Raw genomic sequence first — 18,583 nt, 5'->3', positions numbered from 1 at the left:
ATTGTTCGTTCTCATGCTCCCTCTCATTTATTCAGTTGGGATAATGTCAGACTCCCTCCCTGGGCATAAAAGGTTTTCACAATTGTGACCCAGCTTCTTTGGCTTAGACACCTCTATCTCCTCATTATATGTCCCATGCTTCAGCTACAATAAACAGCCCATCTTTTTTCCAAGCCCAACTTCCCTATCCCCTCCACAATAGGTATTTAAGACACCCAGTTGGCTCCCCCCACCGATGCCTTACCTCCATCTCCCACATTGATATCAGTTTGATTTATCAGATGTGTAAATCTGACAGTATTATTAATGTTATTCTTCCAGTCCACCAGAGGGTTTCCATTACACCTATAATAATGTCCAGACTTCCTAAAGTAGCATACAAGTGCCTTCTACCTTTCCAGATGCAGCTCATGGTATTCTTCCTTATGATTCCTTCCTCTTGCCTTTGCTATGCTGCCCTTCTGCCAGGAGTCTTTCTCTACCTTCTCTTTGATGGCTAAATCTTACTTAGCCTTTTAAAAAATGCTAATATACCTTTATTGATGTATAATTTATGTATAGTCACATGCACAAATCTTAAGCATACAGACCGATGAATTTGACAAATGCACATACTTGTGTAACTATCAGCTAGATCAAGATAGAGAACATTTACATCATCCCAGAAAGTTCTCTCATGCCTCACCAGTCAAGCCCCTGTCATGATACTGATTTCTATTACTGTAGATTACTTTTTGCCTGTTCTTGAACTTTTTACAAATGAATTTCAGAGTATATACCCTTTTGTATCTGACTTCTTTTGCTCAACATGTATTTGAGATTTCTCCATGTGGTTATGTATATCAAGAGTTCATTGTTTTTATCTCTAGTTCTGTATATTGTATGTAGTGGTATCTCATAGTTTTAATTTGCACTTCTCTGGTGTTTAATAATGTTAAATATCTTTATTTATGCATAATGGTTTATTTCTTTAAACCAATGTTTTTAAATTATAATAGAAAGTATCAGAGAAACTCACATAGGGTAAGGATAAGTATTCTTTTGTTAAACTTATTTTTCACTTATGGTATGAGCGTATGGGTGTGTATGTGTGTTTACTGTTAACAGTGTAATTTGTGAAAAGAGTTTGAAAAGGGTTTGAAAACAATTGACTTAAATTTGAATTAATAGAGGGACTCACTGAGCACAATGAAGGATGGACAATAGATTGAGGTAGAGGATGAATGAACAGAAAATAAATATCATAACTTTCTTTAGGAAAGTTGGTTTCTATGTGTTAGATAAAACAGCCACCTCTCTCAGTCTTGACAGAGTGATCTCATGTAGGAGATGAACCTTGTCGATCAGCTTGGCCTGAGCTCTTGGCTGTCTTTCAAAGCTTTGTGATTATTCAAGCCACCATCTTTGTTCTTGGTGCCTCCTAGTAGTTGAGGGTGTGCCAAGACCTGTCAGTGTCCTAAAGGGGAGGATTGCAGTCAGCTCCTAGATGCAGGTCTATTGAAAGGTGGACCTTCAGACAGCAGCTGAAAAAGTATGTAGTTAGTGCCTTTCCGGGAGAAACTGGGAGGTGAGCAGTTTTGCTTGCTCTCTCTTCTCTTGGCTCTTGTGTATAGCTGGGAGGGTGGGGAAGTCGGTGATCTCGCACCCTAAGAACTGCTTCTTTGTTTGCTATAGTCCTATGAAACTCTTGAATGCAAGTCCCATTGGCTATCAGAGCCTGAAGATCCAGGGGCCCATCCTTTGGTCAGCAGCTGCAAAACTGGGCCACAGATGTGTATTTAAGCTCTTTCCAGGGTGATACTGGTGATTTGGAAATGGCTGGAAATAGAAGATAGAGGAGGCATCTGGTGGCTCCTCTGATCTCCAGGGAGGATGGCAGTCAGCCCCGTTTTGATGTGGATATTTTCTCATTTATCCGATGTGTAGGTGTTGGTCTTCAATTTTCTGGTTTTCTTTCAGAGAGAATTGCTCCATGTGTAGCTATACTTTTGGTTGTCCATGGGAGGAGGGCAGTTTGGGAGACTCCTATGTCACCATTTTGCACTGAAACTCCAGGTGATTTATTTTTATAAGTCTTTTCTACTCATCAGGAAGCCAAGGCAAGAGACATGCAGGACAGACTGGTTCCCATGTGACAGGTGTCCTGGGCCAAGGGGCTGTTTTTTCAGCCCTGAAACTCCTGTCCTGTCAGTTAGCTAGCATTTTTAGATGCCTTCGATGGAAGTTTGATTTGAATTATAGCTAGACATTCTTTTAGATATTTTATGAGTGGCTGGTTACAACTTTTTTAAAGGAATACTTTTAAGCCTGTATTTATCTAATTATCAGTATCAAATATTAACATCAAAATCAAAACACTTAATTTTGATTCTTCTTTATAAGTAAGTTTAGTATCTTTGCTTTAAAGATGTGTTCTCTACTTTTTTATCATCATTAATTTGCAGGGGGGTTCTGCATTGTATCATTTGAAATAAACTCTTCATGCTCAACTTTATAATCAGTGAGGTAATTATTTAGATTAATCAATTAACTTTTGTGATCATGTTTCAAGGTTTATTAAAGACAGTATAGTAAGGGCTAAGAGTGTGACGTTTGGACCCAGAACGATGAGATTCAAATCCTGATTCCACCTCTTATGGGATGTGTAATTTTGAGGAAGAAAGTGAATATCTCCATGTCTCATCTTCCTCACTGGAAATGGGAAATAATAATAGTAGCTACCTCATTGGTTTGCACAAAAATATTTAAATTAACTACAATAAGTACCCAGGAGGGTGTCTAGCACACAACAAGCACTATTAACTATTATTATTTGTGTGTGTGTGTTTGGCTCATCCTTCAGTGTTTTGGTAAATGTCTTTGAAAAATGTCTTCTTCTTTATCCAGGAAAGGTATATAGTTACTATTCTTTTGCAGTCTTGTACATTTGAATATAATTTTTTGCATTTTCACACAAGAATAAGACCTTGGTAGAATATAGGATTCTTGGTGAGTAATTTTTAATTTTTTTCCTAAAATCTGATAAATAGCATTTTATTGTCTTCTAGCATTTATTGTTGCAAAAGTCAATGCTATTTGTGTCCCTAGAAGGTGAATTGTTTTATTTTTGGATTAATTATTCAATTCAGTAAATATTCTGTGTTTCTTTGTAAAAGATACAGTTCTATCCTCTAGGTATATAGCAGTGAACCAAACCTTGTGAAGCTGACAATCTAATTGGGGTGAGGGTGGGGGGAAGATGACCCAGTTATCTGGCATTAGCTAAATGGTAAGGTCTGAGGGGACAGTTCCCACAAGACTGCCCTCACTTCTGACACCAACTGCAAGTTGGGAGTATCCCCAAAACCACCCTCAGATTTGATAATTCGATAGAAGATCTCACGGACCCACTAAAGGCTATTTTACACATAGATATGGTTTATTATAGGGAAAGGATACAAATTAGAACCTGGCAAAGGAAGAGATGCATAAGGTAGAGTCTCAGAGTAGTCTAAACAGGACTCTAGTTGCCTCTCCCCTTGGGATTATGGTGGTCTTACCCTCTCTTGACCACAATGTGTGACAATACACACGAAGTACGCTAACCAGAGAAACTCATCTGAGCCTTTGGTGCCTGGCGTTTTTACCCTGCTTCATTGCATACTGTCAGCCTAGCTGTCTTTTAGTTTCTAGCCCCTCCTGGAGGTTGGGCTAATACCATTAGTCTCCAGTCCCTATAGAATTCAGAACTGATACAGCAGAGCCCAAAGCCCCATCTTAAATCACATTGTTAGACTGTCCAGTGACCAAAGCCTCCAGACAAAGAGACTCCTATTAGGTAAGGCATTCCAAAGGCTTGGAAATCACCTCTCAGTAGCCAAGGGCAAAATCCAGACCTCTCTTTGGGTGAGGTTATTTCTTTACTATACACCAATAGACAATGAATGTAGTGAAGAATAATGAAGCTGGTAAGGGAGATAGAGAGGACAGTGGGGGTTCCTTTTGTAGAGAAGGCAGCAGGGAAGTCCTCTCCTGAAGCCTGAAGGAAGAGTGGGCTTCAGCCATGAGGGTGTTTGGGAAAGAGCAGTGCAGACAGAAAGAATGGCAAGATCAAAGACACTGAGGTGGCACACATTGGGAAGGAACAGAAAGGAGGTCATTTTAGCTAAAGGGTGAGCCTGGTGTAGGCACTGGGGAAGGTGATGAGTGGCAGGAGAGAAGGTCAAAGAGGTTGAGGGGAGGAAGGCAGACCCTATAGGACCTTGTATGTTTTGGATTTTATTTTTGAGAAGTCAGGAAGCCACTAGGAGAGTTTGAGCAGAGCAAAGACATGCCGTGACTTGAGTTTTGAAGTTTTGCTCTGAGTCCTGGGTGGAGAATAGTCTGCAAGGAGCAAGGGCAGAAGCAGGGAACTCAGTCAGTAGACGAATGCAATAGTGAAGGGCAGAGGTGAGGATCCCCAGGCTGAGACGGTGGCAACAGATGGGAAGAAGTGGGTGGATACTGGATATTTTAAAGAAGAGCAATCAGGATTTGCTGAAGATGCCTGAAGATTCTTTAAAATGTAAACCTTTACTGTATTTATTTAGGCATAGATCTCCTTTTAGTAAGTTGCCTGGAGCAGAATGACACCTCTCAGTCTGAGACATCATTTTTGGTTTATCCTTGACTATTTCTTTTATTCCATTGTTCTGTTTTCTTTCTTCATTGGCCAGATCGCTCTGATTTGTTCTTTGTATCCAGTTATTTATTTATTTTTCCACAAATGATTTTTAAAAATTTTCTTCACTCTTTTCCTTGCATTTTCGTAGAGCTTGTCAGGTTTGTCTCTTTTTTGTTTGTTTGTTTGTTTCGATAAGCAAGGATTTCAATTTTCGCAGTTCCGAGTATGGCACTCAGGGCTAGGTACTCAGGCAGGCGGTCACTCCTCAGCCAGAGTTGATCACCATCTTATGGCTGGGGGCAAGGATGGAGATGGGCAAGAACAACACAGAGCCTTGACTCTTTGGTAGATGGACACTCAGGCTTAGAGATCCTAGCAGAAGGGAACAGAGGATCAGGGCTGGCCTAGTAGTGAGGGGTGTTGATGCTCACCTGTCAATGGTAATGATGATCCTACAGATGCTCCTTCGTGAGTCAGCAAATACTGTTCAAGCAACTCCTGCTGTTGGGAGCAAAGTCTACAGTGATAGAGAAATAGATGAGAACTAAAGGATTCTGAAAGACAGAGATGAATCATTAAAAAAGTTATATTGCTCCAAAGCCTGAGGAAGAAATAGATAAACCGACAGCGCAGATGTGTGTGTAGTTAAATTCTCCTACTAATTGCTGACATTTGTAGCTCTCCCCCACCTCACCATCTCCCAGAATCCAACCTGTCAGAAGTTTGTTTGTCTTATAGCTTTTTTCAAAAAGGCAACTTTTTGTTTTATTGATCAACTCTACTTAATTTTGACTAATTTCTTCTTTTGCCTACATTATTTCTTTCTTTCAATTTTGTGTTTATCTTAAATTTCTTGAGCTGAAAGTTTAGTTTTATTTTCTAAAACATATACACACACACACATTCCACAAAGTTCCACTTGGTTGCATCTCATAAATATTGGTATTTAGAGCTCACATTATTTTTAATCCAGGAATTACTTAGAAGTTTATTTTTAAATTTCTATGTGCTTCAATTTTTTTCTTTTTTTGGTGGTGGTGGATATTTATTTTCTTGTTTTATTTTTAATTTTTTTATTATGAGTAATTTATTGAGTGTTTCTTTGTAACAAAATACACAGTCAATTTTTATGAATGTTCCATGTCTTTGGAAATAATGTGCATTCTTTGTTTATTGGGCACAGAGTTAAATATTTATCTCTCAGATCAAACTTGTTAACTGTATTATTAAAGTCTTCCCTACATTTTCTTGAAAAAAAAAAATCTGTTTGATGTTCTAGGATCTGAACTCTGTGTGATTTTGTCCCCTGTGGATTTTTAAATTTTTGGTTTGAAGACTAACAGATTTTGCTTTATGTATTTCATAACTACATTGTTAGGTACATTAAAAAGTAGATAACTTTTAGGTGGATTTGTAACTTTTTAAAATATAAATAATCCATACTATAATTTTCTTGAATTTTATTTTGTTTGATTACTATTTCCACATCCTTAAAAAATTTCTTTTTGTTAGCATTTATCTAGGGCATCTTTTTCATTTCTTTATTTTAACCATCAATTTGTTTTAAATCTTTCTTTTAAAAATTATATATTTAAATTTTTACAAAAACTGAATTTGTGCCTCTACCCTTAAAAAGGGGAATTAAAACATGTTATAAATTATTAATATATATAAACTTATTTTTGAGTCATTTTATTATGTTTTCTATATATTATGCTTTCTATTGTTTCTTTTCTCCTTTTTCTGCCAGAAATGTAGTATATTGAGTCTTTTTTTTTTTTTTTGGCCTCATTAATAAGAGTTTATAATTTTGTTCATAGAGGTTTAGTACTTTTATTGTTAATTTTTTTGCTGTAAATTTATAGTTTTTATTACTGTAGTGAATGACATTTTTCCATTTTATTTTTTACTGATATGGTATGTTAAATGTAGATTTGTGCATATTTATCATTTATGCAGCCATCTAAAGAAATTATCTTTTTAATTTAAATAGATTTTTAAAAAATAGTCCTTGGATTTTCTAGATATACAATTATATAGTTTAAAATATAAAGATGATTTTCTTTTTTTCATAATATCATACTGATTATCTAAATTTATCAGCTATACAATTTCCTTCTGTTCATATATTACAGTTTTTTCTAATAAAAGCTATTTCTAATAAAATATCTTTTCTAATAAAAGCTATTAGTAAAACTATATTAATAGTTTACAGCTATAGTAAAGCTGTAAACTCTTCTTTTATTTATTCTTATATAACATTTATTTGAATTTAAACTTGTTAGGTGTGACACTTAGTTTATAGCTTTTAAGAAGCATTTTTCTTGGCACTGAAGATGCATGTTAAAAAGAGGTAATATTCCTACAGTAATAATGTAATGTGATGCATAATTTATTTTAGTGGTAGAATTTATTTTAATAACTTTACAAATCACCTTAATCTTAACTCTCTGGTAATATTAAGATCTGAAGGGCTTCTTTCTATTTCTGTTATACTTCTTTCTGATGGAAAATTATAGTCCATAGCTGAATTTTGGAAGTACTGCTCTAAATATTGGTGATCTCTATAATGCCTGTTTTTCCCATAATAGACTGTTGTGATGCTCAATAACATATGTGAAAGACATTATAAGACGTAAAGTACTCTACAATGGTTAGTTACCATTGTTAGAGTTGGTGCTCAATCAGTACATGCTAGTTTGATTTGATATCCAAGTTGGCCACCTTTATCTCATATTTGCTTTTTCAATGATCTATGCCCTTTTTGAAAGGGATATGAGATCCTGCGCCCAAGGACACAGTGAGTATATGGGAATTATTTATTTAGAAACAAATTACAACATACAGCTTCCTTTTAAAGGCATACAATTTTTTTATTTTCCTGCAGATTCTGACAATACATCTGTGGAATACATGCATTCCAGTGATCATTTTGGTCAAAAACAAAGTCGAATAGATGCTTGCTGAGCCTCAACCACCTGGCAGGCCTTTGTTTTCTTGGCAAGAGTTCCAGCCTGGGAAATCTGAGGGACACATTTCATTTTGGCTGAAGGCAGGATTATTGGTTGATGATTTACTGTGAGACCCAAGCTTTACTATAGGCACCATTCTGAATGGGAAGCTTGGGGATTTGCATTCATCAGGCACAAGGACCGGGAGCCAGGAACTGAATTATAGACCAAAGCTGTTTCATCAGCTGGTGAGACTCTGCAGTTCAATTCCAGCGCAGGTAGATCTGTGCTCATCAATGAAGGGCAATCAGGCAAGCTGGCATGGACCTGGCAAGGGTCTCTGCCTACAAGGGCGCTGTCTTCCTATGAGGCAAGTGGGGACTTGGAGAAAATACTTTCTGATTTCTCCAAGGTTGAGTTCTATGAACCACTTCCCAAGCAGAGAATGGGAGAGGCTCAGGAAGTCTTCTCTAGCTTTGTGCTCATCAAATGTGTTCAGGTGTCAGAGCTCCTGGGAGTCATGTTGCTCCTTACAGAAAAATAATACATTATTATCAAATGCTAAGATTAGTCATAAAATAATTTAATAAATAATTTTGTTTTACCTATTATTTTGACAGTGATTAAATTCTAGTATAAACTTAACATTAGCCAGGGCTTTCCTGTTCTGTGATATCTAGTTGAAGCACACAGTGTTATGCTCTGTGAAAGTCTAAATCTCTCTTAAAGATTTCTGTGAATTTCTGGGTATTTTAATCCACATAAACCATTAACTGAAAATCAGGAGTCACTGTGGGGGTGGGGGTGGGGATGGAGGTGGAGGTGGGTGCCATATTGTTCATTGAGCAGCAAACAACCTAAAACCATACATTTGCTATTTGCATTCTTAAATTCCTTTGAGACATCCTGTAACTGAGAGTTTCCCATTGATCCTTTGGCCCATCAATGCCCAAGTTTTATGATCTCATTGGCTCCTTTCTTGGTATCATCTCCCTTCTTACAGAAAGTACTTCCTTCCTTTTGGAAAGCCTTGGAAACTTGGAATTCTTCTCCAAATTTTATAAGTCCCAAACTATTAAGTCTCAACAGAAGTGAGAGTTTTCTATTTAATAAAACTGTCTTCCTGAGCAGGTAGTTGTGATGATAAATAACAGGGTTTTTTCCCCCCTAGTACATCAATATAGTTGGGTGGCAATCAGTCTCAATGTTTTAAAAAAGATTTATAAGAAAAAAACAATCAACTATTTGATCTAGTTTGTGAATGACCAGTTCTGTGAGGACATAGTCATAGAAACATTGAGCTAAAAATAAGCTTCTCAGATAGACATTCCAGAACATTCATAACTAGCCTACTTTCAACTTTTTCCCACTCATCTTCCATCATTGCTCACCATGTATTCAATTATCTAAGGAGCCAGGCAGGTAGGAAATGAGTAAAGAGTAAAATTAAAGAAAACATGTCCTGTCTAAAAAGGCTAATCAATTTTTCCATATGGAAACGTGGGAACAACGTTGCCAGATCCTTTATTTTTTATAAAAGAATCTGGAGGTTCAAATTTTATATGGAATTTCCTAATTAAGCCAAACAAAACATGTCTGGGGGTAATTGGAAAGTAGCTGCCAGTTGCTCCATATTCTAGACTTTCTCTCTATCTCTTTCCACACGCTTCTTCTATTACTAGAAATATTTTCTTCTAATAAAACATCTTGTCATCTTTCAGAGCTCAGTTCAAATGACACTATTTCTTTAGTTTTCCCTATTTTCTTCTATATCTGTTCTCCTTCTTTATAGTTCCCATGGTCCTTTCTTTAAATATCTCTTTCAAAATGTGTCACTGCATTTGTTTACGAGTCTACTTGCCTTGCTACACTATGAAGACTTCAAGGAAAGGGATCATCTTAACCATCTTTTGACCCTCAGGACCTGATATAATGTTTAGCACATAGTAAGCACTTAATATCTGTGGAATGGTCGAGGGAAACAGACATAACTCTGGGGTATGAGGCCTGAGCTCAGCTCTCCTTTCTGCTTTACCTTTCAGGTTTTCTTTTATACTTGATCACAATGCCTTGCCTTTTGGAAATTATTACCCCTGACCCTTGGGGACAAGCAGAAAAATGGCTGGTACAATCTACGTGAAAAATTAGTGTGGAAAAAATTTACTGGTTGTTTTGAACAAATGTCTGAGCTCTTTCTTCAAAGAGTCTATTTTTGAAGAGTAGTTTATTGCACGGTCCATTGAGGGCAATTGGGCAGGCATTTGTTTTTGCCAGAGTGAAGGGAAATGTTTGAGAAGTAAAAGCTAGAAGTTGGATAGAACTGTCTTCATAGCATCTGGGACTCTTCTCTGAAATGTGAATTAGAAAGACAATCTGAACCTGCCTGGATGAGAGATTTAAATTTTCCTAAGAAATAGATGAGTATTTCTCATAGCATGATGCCATTTAACCACCTGAGAGTTGAGTTTCCACAAGTTCAGATAAATTAATTTCAAAAATTTAATTCCTAATTTCAGGGAGGAATAATATTTTGGAAAGAAGAATTCAGAGAGAAAAAACTTAAAGGAGAGAACTCTCTTCCCTCCTCTTATTAACCTGAAATCATTTTTTAAAATAAAAAATAAGAAAGATAAAGATTTTTTTTTAGTTGGATGATGTAGAATTAAGTTGTGCCAAGGGATTATTTTAATAATTAATATTTTTATGTCTTTTTCTTTAAGACTAGAAACATCTTAGGGCTCAATTGCTTTAAGCACAAGACAAAAAAATTTAAGTTTCCATATGCATGTCATGTTTTTATCTTGTCTGGTATGTACACAGGGAATTTCAGTGTGTAGTGAACAAGAATTCCTGGGCCAATAATGTGGATGAGGGGTCTGAGGAGGGAAAGTCTCTGCAGTCTGCAGGTCATGAATGTTATTATTTATTTCGGGAAAGTCTTTCCTGACTTTGCTTTCCCCACTTACCTACCTCTAACCCTGTCAGCTCCATCCCACCTTAAAAATAATGTTTTATCTTTCCAAAGGAGAAAATTTAAATGGCATTTTACAGAAGGAAAGTTGTTAACAAAGTCTAGGTGATATTAAATGGTAACTCAGTATACATCACAGCTCTCGTAAAACTTGGCCTGCCGTTTGGTGAGTCTCTTCTGCTGCCACTTGGAGCTGCAAAGAGGTTGTTAATTCCCTTCTCCATCCTCCTGATTAAATATTTTTAGATGAAAAGGTGTAAATTCTCTAAGTTCATCTTTGAATACATAAGTGAGGCATTTGATCCCTGGGAAAGTGCCTGCATGGTGAGGGGTGTTTGGGCTTGGTTAGCCATATTTGAATCTCAGAATTCCCATTCAATCCACTTACCTCTCAAATGCTTCTTACTGCTTTCTTCAAATGACATCATCTCTTCCCTCTGCCTTGTATTTTATGATGCTCCTTTGACTCTTTTCCGTTGCACTAAGAGCAAGTTGTATGATTTGTGGGTTGTCATTTCATAAATACAGGTGTTCAAGGAATATTTTTATTTTCTTGAAATCAATTTGGAGTGTTTATCATCTCATCGAATGGGTGGGAAATTACAAAATATCACTGGAATGTACATTTGCAAGAGGAGGAAACCTGTTTGTTCATTACCTTCTCCCTAATTTTTATGTGTTGAATTATGTCCCCCCAGAAGATATATTGGTCTCAATCCCTGGTACCTCAGAATGCGACCTTATTCAGAGATAGGGTCTTGTAGTGGTAATCAAGTTAAAATGAGGTCGTTAGCATGGGCCCTAATCCAATGTGACTGGTGTACTTATAAAAAGGGGAAACTTGGACACAGACATGTACACAAAGTGAAGGCCGAGATCAGGGTGATATCACTACAAGCCAAGCAATGTGAAAGATTGTCAGCAAACCACCAGGAGCTAGGGAGAGGCATGGAACAGATTCTCAGAAGGAACCAATTGTGCCAATATTTTGATCTTGGATTCTAGGCTCCAGAAATGAGAGGCAATAAATTTCTGTTGGTAAGCCACCCAGTTTGTGACACTTTGTTACAGCAGCCTTAGTAAACTTATATACTAATGACTGGTACACTATCTGTCCATAGTAGGTGCTCAATAAATAAAACCTGAATGAATTAATAAACTGATGCCCTTTTACATGAGAGGCCTCTGGGGTGACTAGAAATTGGGATTAAGTAGTAGTTTTCTAGTCATCATAATCAATGCATATTTTTTCATGATCCAAACCTTGAGATAGAAAATTCTCTTTTTTCACGCCTTGTTGTGAAACAGAGTAATCTTTGCTGGAGCAAGGATCCCAGAAGCCTGAGACTCAGCTTTCTACCTTGTAAAAATCCTTGAAGTAGAGGGTTATGAGGAGCTTCAAAGTATAAGTTTGGACCCAGAGGGGGGAAAATAGAGAGAAAAAAACACAGGTGAATAGCTCAAAAAATATCCTTCCATAATAGACAGAAATTGTCCTATTCTTCATACAAGGTTTGGGATCATATATTTCTCCCCACGGGTCAATCTGCACAAATTGATTTGTATTAAGCATGTCTTTTTATTCCAATGCTTTGACATTTGGGGGTCTTCCTGATCCTGGAAAGACTAAGGACTGCCCCTTTCAAGGCTAACCAATTCCAAAGGAAAGTAAAAAATTTTCTCTGAGTGTCCCTTTCAAATACGAACCAACCAGTCCAGAGTCTATGCCCCAACCATATTCTGTATTGGGCTCTCATACTATGTATCACTATTTCCCCACCCTACTCACCCGAGGGTCAGGATCCACCTGACTAGAGACAGCCCCATACATAGAATCTGCTCAAATTTTCCAAACTAGCCAATCTTAAACCTGCTTACCCTGCCTCACTTGTTCTTTCCTATGGAAACCGCGATAAAATATTTTGCCTAGGTTTCCCCCTTATTCCTTCTGCCTCTTGACCTATTGTGGTACTTTGCCACGTGGCCCCCATCGCAGGGTGTGCCCCCTTCTCTTAGGTAACAAACTATCTTTTCAATGGCAATCATCTCCTGATGGCTTCACTATACCTGGATAATAATAAAATCTACATTTCAAAACACAACTGTCTGTAAAAGTTATGTTCTAAATGCATATATGACTGACATCATTGATATAGGCAGAGTCTCTAGTTGGTCCCCATGTCACTAATTTGTGTTACTGATTGTTCTGACTTACTGTTCTTCAAATGAACACTTGTTTTTATGAGCAGATTACATTGTGAAAAATATTTGGGAAAACAGAATTTTTAGTATGTGTGAAAAAATAAGACTGGGGGTGAGGAGTGAGAGATATATCCATTTTATTTAAGGTATCAAGGACAAAGACAGGTTTAGACATATACTTGTTCCACTTAATCTCAATGAACAGAACAGTCTATAACCTGGGGTAAAGGATATGAGAAGGAAGATTCTGTTTTACTATTAAGAAATTAATTAAACTATTAGCATTGTTTAAAAAAAGAATGGGCTTTGATGGTTGATAATGAGTTCAAGAGTAAAGTTAAATAGAGAATAAGTCACTATCTGTAGAAATATTCTGTAATTTTTTTGTAGCTAGTATAATAATTATAATAAACTTTATCATCTATAGTTATTTATATTATATCTTCGCCCTCTTGGATATCTACCTTTCTTGAACTATTACATGACTGCATTCCCAGTGAACAATGCCTGGCATATAGTAGTGAAAATAAATATTTGTTGAATAAATAAGTGAATATGGGTTAGCCGTAGTATCTGATGGGAAATCAAATTAAGACTTTCTTGGAGTTCTTTCACATTTGTGTCAGGACTGCTAAGTGTTTCCCAAACCTGGCTTACTTATCCCTAGGGGTACATATATATAAAACTACATCTCCCATAACCTCTACTGTTATGTGGTACCATGAGATTAATTCTGATTGGTGAGTATGTCTAGCCAATGCAAACCTACTGTGTAATCCTGCATACTCTCTTTTGCTTTCCCCATCTTCTGGTCACATGCAAATTATCCAGTGGTTAAGATGACAACTCAGATGACATTTGGTCTGCTGTTTTGACTGCTGCATCAGGAATACATGATCACAGCTATAATGGTTTCCATCTCTTAAAAAGTAAGACTCCCTCTAAAATTTTTCTCTTGTGTAGTGATACAGTTCAAGAAGTAATCAGTTCTCCAGATTCTCTTCTTTTTAATAGCCATTCTGGCTCCTTCTTTTACTATTTTTGGTTAAATCTTTGGAGAAAGGAAGGGAAAGAGCATTCCTTCAATGCCTTTTGCCAAATGCGCGGCCATTCCCCCTCTTATTTATTCTGGAGAAAAGCATGTCTGTATTTGGCGCCTCTGCTGGAGGATGATTTGCTCAAGGGCAAAACCAGTGAAATGACAGCAAATAGATAGTTAACTCAAATTACAAAAGGAGAATGGACTCCAATACATGAAATTGACACATTTATTGAATGCTTACACTGTGTCATGTCCTGCTCCATGAACTTGGGAGATTTAAAGATCTGCAAGACATCTTTGTCAAGAATTTTATCATCTCTTAGAATAATATTTATTCAACCAGTTAAGCTTCGCAAGTTCAAGTTCAGAAAGCAGCAAGAGAAAACTTCTTTTTAGCATGATGGCTTGGTAATCTGAGACACCTCTCTACCAAGACATTAGAGGGTTTGCTTCACTTCTACCTCTTCTTTAATTGGGTTAAGGAGCTGCTGCCACTCGGAATATGTGGCCAAACAATGGCTACTTCTTTGATAGCTGAAGTGCCACATGCACACTAGCCTGTTGTGATTACGAGATCATGTTGTCAGTTCCTACTCTAAAAGAAGAAGATCTACGAACAGAACAAAGCTTTGTTCATAAACAGGGTTTAATTAATATTTTTTTGGTAATATTATCAAAGGTAAATAATTGTCATCTTAAATGATCCAATCTGAATTTTAAAATAGTAAGTTTTCCTCTTGTGTTTCAATGCTATGTAGATCTAGGTTTCTGAAAAAAAAAATCCTTTGATGATTTTGCAGTAAAGAGTTCTGTGACCAGTTGTTGGTGACAATGACATGAATCCAGGATAGGTTGCAATAATATATTTCCTGTCTCTGACTAGTCATTTGAAGATCTGATTCAAAACCAAGGGACATAAATGGTGTTCTAGCAGAAAGATCAGCACAGTTCTCTGTGTTTGTGTCCTCTGAAAAGGGCCACATGGGATCTGGATGTCTTGCGTAGATGCGATGCTTAAAACATACTGCAAGCTTTCACGGTTTCCAAAGATTGAAGTTGGGAGAAACTTTACAGAAGGGTAAAGTTTCTAAGGCACATCATGTCATATGGGTTAGTGCTTTTTAAAATCTGTTAAATGTTGCTTTACACTTCTATTCTTGAAGCATTTCATCTCTAGGGACCCAAACCCACAACAACTTCTAAGCGCCTGAAAAATCTTCGATCTCTCTTAGAATTGCCTTTGTCAACATCACTGTGAGTCTGTGATTGTCCTCAATTGTTTCCTATCATGGCATTGATTTGGGTGGTGGAGAAGCTTGGTGATGCTTTGGTAAAAAAAAAAAAAAAATCAGACCTAGAGACTAAATAATTAATTATTACCTAAAAGCTTTCATCTGATGCAGGGGTTATCACACCTATTTCAAACCTGCTGCAATTTAATTCAGCTAAGTGTTTGCAGAAGAGATGCTTATGGCTCTGCTAGCTAGGGCTTCCTTTTATGAAAGCTCTAGAAAAGGAGAGCTATTATCTTTGAGAGATGTTGCTCTCATTTTAATTGAAACTTGGTAAAAATTTGGCTAGAATGAACTCTATTTCTTTTCTCAGTGAGCATTTCTAACTCAGGCCAGGTCCATGAGGACAGACTAACTTGTGGGAAAAAAATCCCATTATTTACTGGAAAAAGAGCAACTGGTAAGAATCTATGGGATAATGTATTTCAAAGCCAAATCTAGCTGTCTTCTTCATGCCCTCCTTGTTCCCTGTGAGGGAAAAGAAAACGATTAGACAAGACTTTTTTTTCCTTCTTTTAATTTTGTTCAGCATTAAAGGAGGGAACTTCATAAACATTGATTGTCATTTACAGAAAACATTCAGAAATCATGTGTGCATTATCAGGGAATGCTAACAGTATTCAACTAATAATTTACAGGACATAAAATAAGGACAAAAACTTATTACATTCTAAAGTAATATAAAACTCCTTTATTTTTTTTTTAATTGTTAGGGAGTGCTGTTTATTCTAGTATATTTATAATTAAAAAAACTCAATAATGCTTACTTCCTAAATGACTCAGGCTGCAGTTTTACTCACGTACACAGAAATTAGGGCTTATATATTAAACAAGGAGAGAGAGATCAGAAAATTGTAGATTTTTAAACTATAGATGTCACTGGGTTTATTTGTAGTTTGCCTTTTACCTCTATAGGGCAATCATAATACATGATAACAATGTAATTAAGCTCCAGAAAAATCAATGGTGACTATAGAAAGCATTATTCTTTTAAAAATAGTATAATTATTATGCTTTTTAGAGTGAATATTTTATTTTACATACGTTTGGCAATGCAATTCTGCACATTGCCAGAGATGATAATGTGCATGCTAATAAGAGATGCTGACTGCACACTCTCAAGTGGCCCCTCAGGGTGCAGTCGTGGTTGGTAGGTACAGCTAAGCCCCAGACAGCCCATGGTTTCAACCGCTGGAGGACTCAGCGTTGCTCTTCACTTTACACCTGTAGGCTGGAGCTAAGATAAAAACATTAAATCTCTGAAAGTTGGAAACATATGAAAATCATTTCTCTCAATCCTAAAAGCAAGGAAGCATTGTCAGGGATTTCAAAAATACTGGAAAGTCTCATTTAAATCTAAATATCTTTTTTTTTAATTATAAATTGATCATCATAAAATACTAGCCTTTTAAAGTCATATTTGGGATGCAGGAAAAGCATCAGGTTCATCAGACTTGCTCCTGCCTGTGTTATAGCTCATAACACCGATTTTCCTCCCTCTCAGTCTCTCCCCGACCCTCCCCCAGGTTCTTTACAGCATTTATTGGTGAAGGTCAGTTATGGCTTCGGCGAATGAGTAGTCTGACCTCAAGTTATCAATAAGAAATAAACGTGTACAAAAATATTTTGTTCATCAGAAAGCAGTTTGTTTTTCTTAAGCTATTTCATGCAGAGAGGATTTAGACAAAGTCAACGAAAGATGACTTACTCAGGCAACATCTTTTTTTTTTTAACTTTTCTTTTGCATATTGTCTAGTTCAGGTAGAGTTTGCAGGTTTTAGGCCAATCTTCAGTACAAATTCTCTGGAGCAGATTTAATTGACAGCCCTGTCTCTTTCTCAGCCGTGTTACACAAAGAAGCGTACACTTAACACCAATGACCCGTCAAGATGCTTAAACTGTTCCAACCAGTTTCTGAGAAGTACATAACACGCAGAAAGGAAGCAAGTACATATTTGCTCTTTGTTGGTTTTTCCCCCTCTAAAAAAATTGTTACAAAGTCTTATGCTTAAACAGAGACATAGAAAAATCAGTGTATTCACTGTCTCCAGTTATTTACAGCAAAAATTACAGAGACAGCATACATTGTCTTAGACCTTCCACAAGCATATATTAAAAGTAATTACATTTGAAAAAATATTTTTATTTTTCCTCTACATTTCTACAATACATACTCAGTTTTCTGTGGGTGTAGTTTTCATTCTTGTGTATGTGTTAAATTAGATGAAGCAGACGGTACTGTGCTTGGATGTGAGATCTGTAGCTTTTCAGACATACCTAGAGTGTGTCTGCATGTGGCCATGACTGAGGCATGTGAATGCTCTCCATCAGCCACCGTGAGAGAGTATGGTTTAATATAAGGATCATGCTGCCCAGCTGGAGTGCAGATACCCTGCACTTCCCTCAGCTGGGCTTATTCAATGCCGGTAACTTGTGCTTTATTTCTGGCCATGAGAACAATCACTGAGCTGCTTTTTCTGATCCACTGGAGGTCGTGCTTACAGTCATGCAGGAGGCAAAGATCACTATGGCCAATTCACTTCAGAGGAAATTCAGCAGCTTAGGAAAAAAGTGCACAAACAGACAACCCCCATCTGCTGCATAGGAATTCATGGTCCCACACTTCAGAACAATGGAGGACTACATTAACATGACTTTAGAATAAATTCTTTAGATGCAACCAAGGGAAAATAAAAACTGGTCATGATATTTAAGCCACATATTTGAGAAAACTCAAAAACATAAAAATTGTGTATTTGACTTTCTGAAAAATGTGGCAAGAAATCTGGCCACCTGGATCTATGATGCTGGGACTTCGTGCAAGGCAAAGTGAAGTGTCTTTTATAAGCCATCATTACATTGAATTGTTTTCATTCTTAGACCATTTGCTAGTTTTTCAGCTGACTTCTTATATATCCTCTAATAGTGGTAGTTAAATATGAAAACCAAATTAAGTATCAGAAGGGCAAGATTTCCAACCCCTGTCACACCTCCCACTCTAATATCATTAAGAATTGTATCTGGCCAGACTTCTCCAGCCAAACAGGCCCCTAAGTCCAACTTTGCTTTCAACCAGAGGTTGGAAACTGTGAGCCCTCTTCTGCTCAGAGATGTATTTATTTGGACTGCACTAAGCTCTGAATCAACTGACATCATTTACAACTCAAGAGATTTTTATGAGATTCAGAAGCTTTAGCCGCACTTCAGCTTTAGTGGACTGTCGGATGGCCCATTTCAGATGGGGCATTTCCTTGCCAGCTCTCTACTGGACTGCTTCACTCATTTGCATCAACTTCCTAGCCCTTTTAGGCTTTTTGAATTTTAACGCTTGCTTTAAATGAACATGTACCTCTGGTTCTGACATCCCCCTCCTCCCCACCCCTCTAAATGGTTGTCAATTCTTGTCTAAAGACCCGCATGCTTTCCCATATCAGGTTGCTTCTTGTACTAGCACTTAGAAACAGAAAATCACATACTATTTCA

The sequence above is a fragment of the Pteropus medius genome, unplaced genomic scaffold (genome assembly GCF_902729225.1).
Source record: "Pteropus medius unplaced genomic scaffold, Ma_sr-lr_union100, whole genome shotgun sequence".
In the NCBI taxonomy this organism is placed as follows: Eukaryota; Metazoa; Chordata; class Mammalia; order Chiroptera; family Pteropodidae; genus Pteropus; species Pteropus medius.
This window is presented reverse-complemented; position numbering follows the sequence as displayed.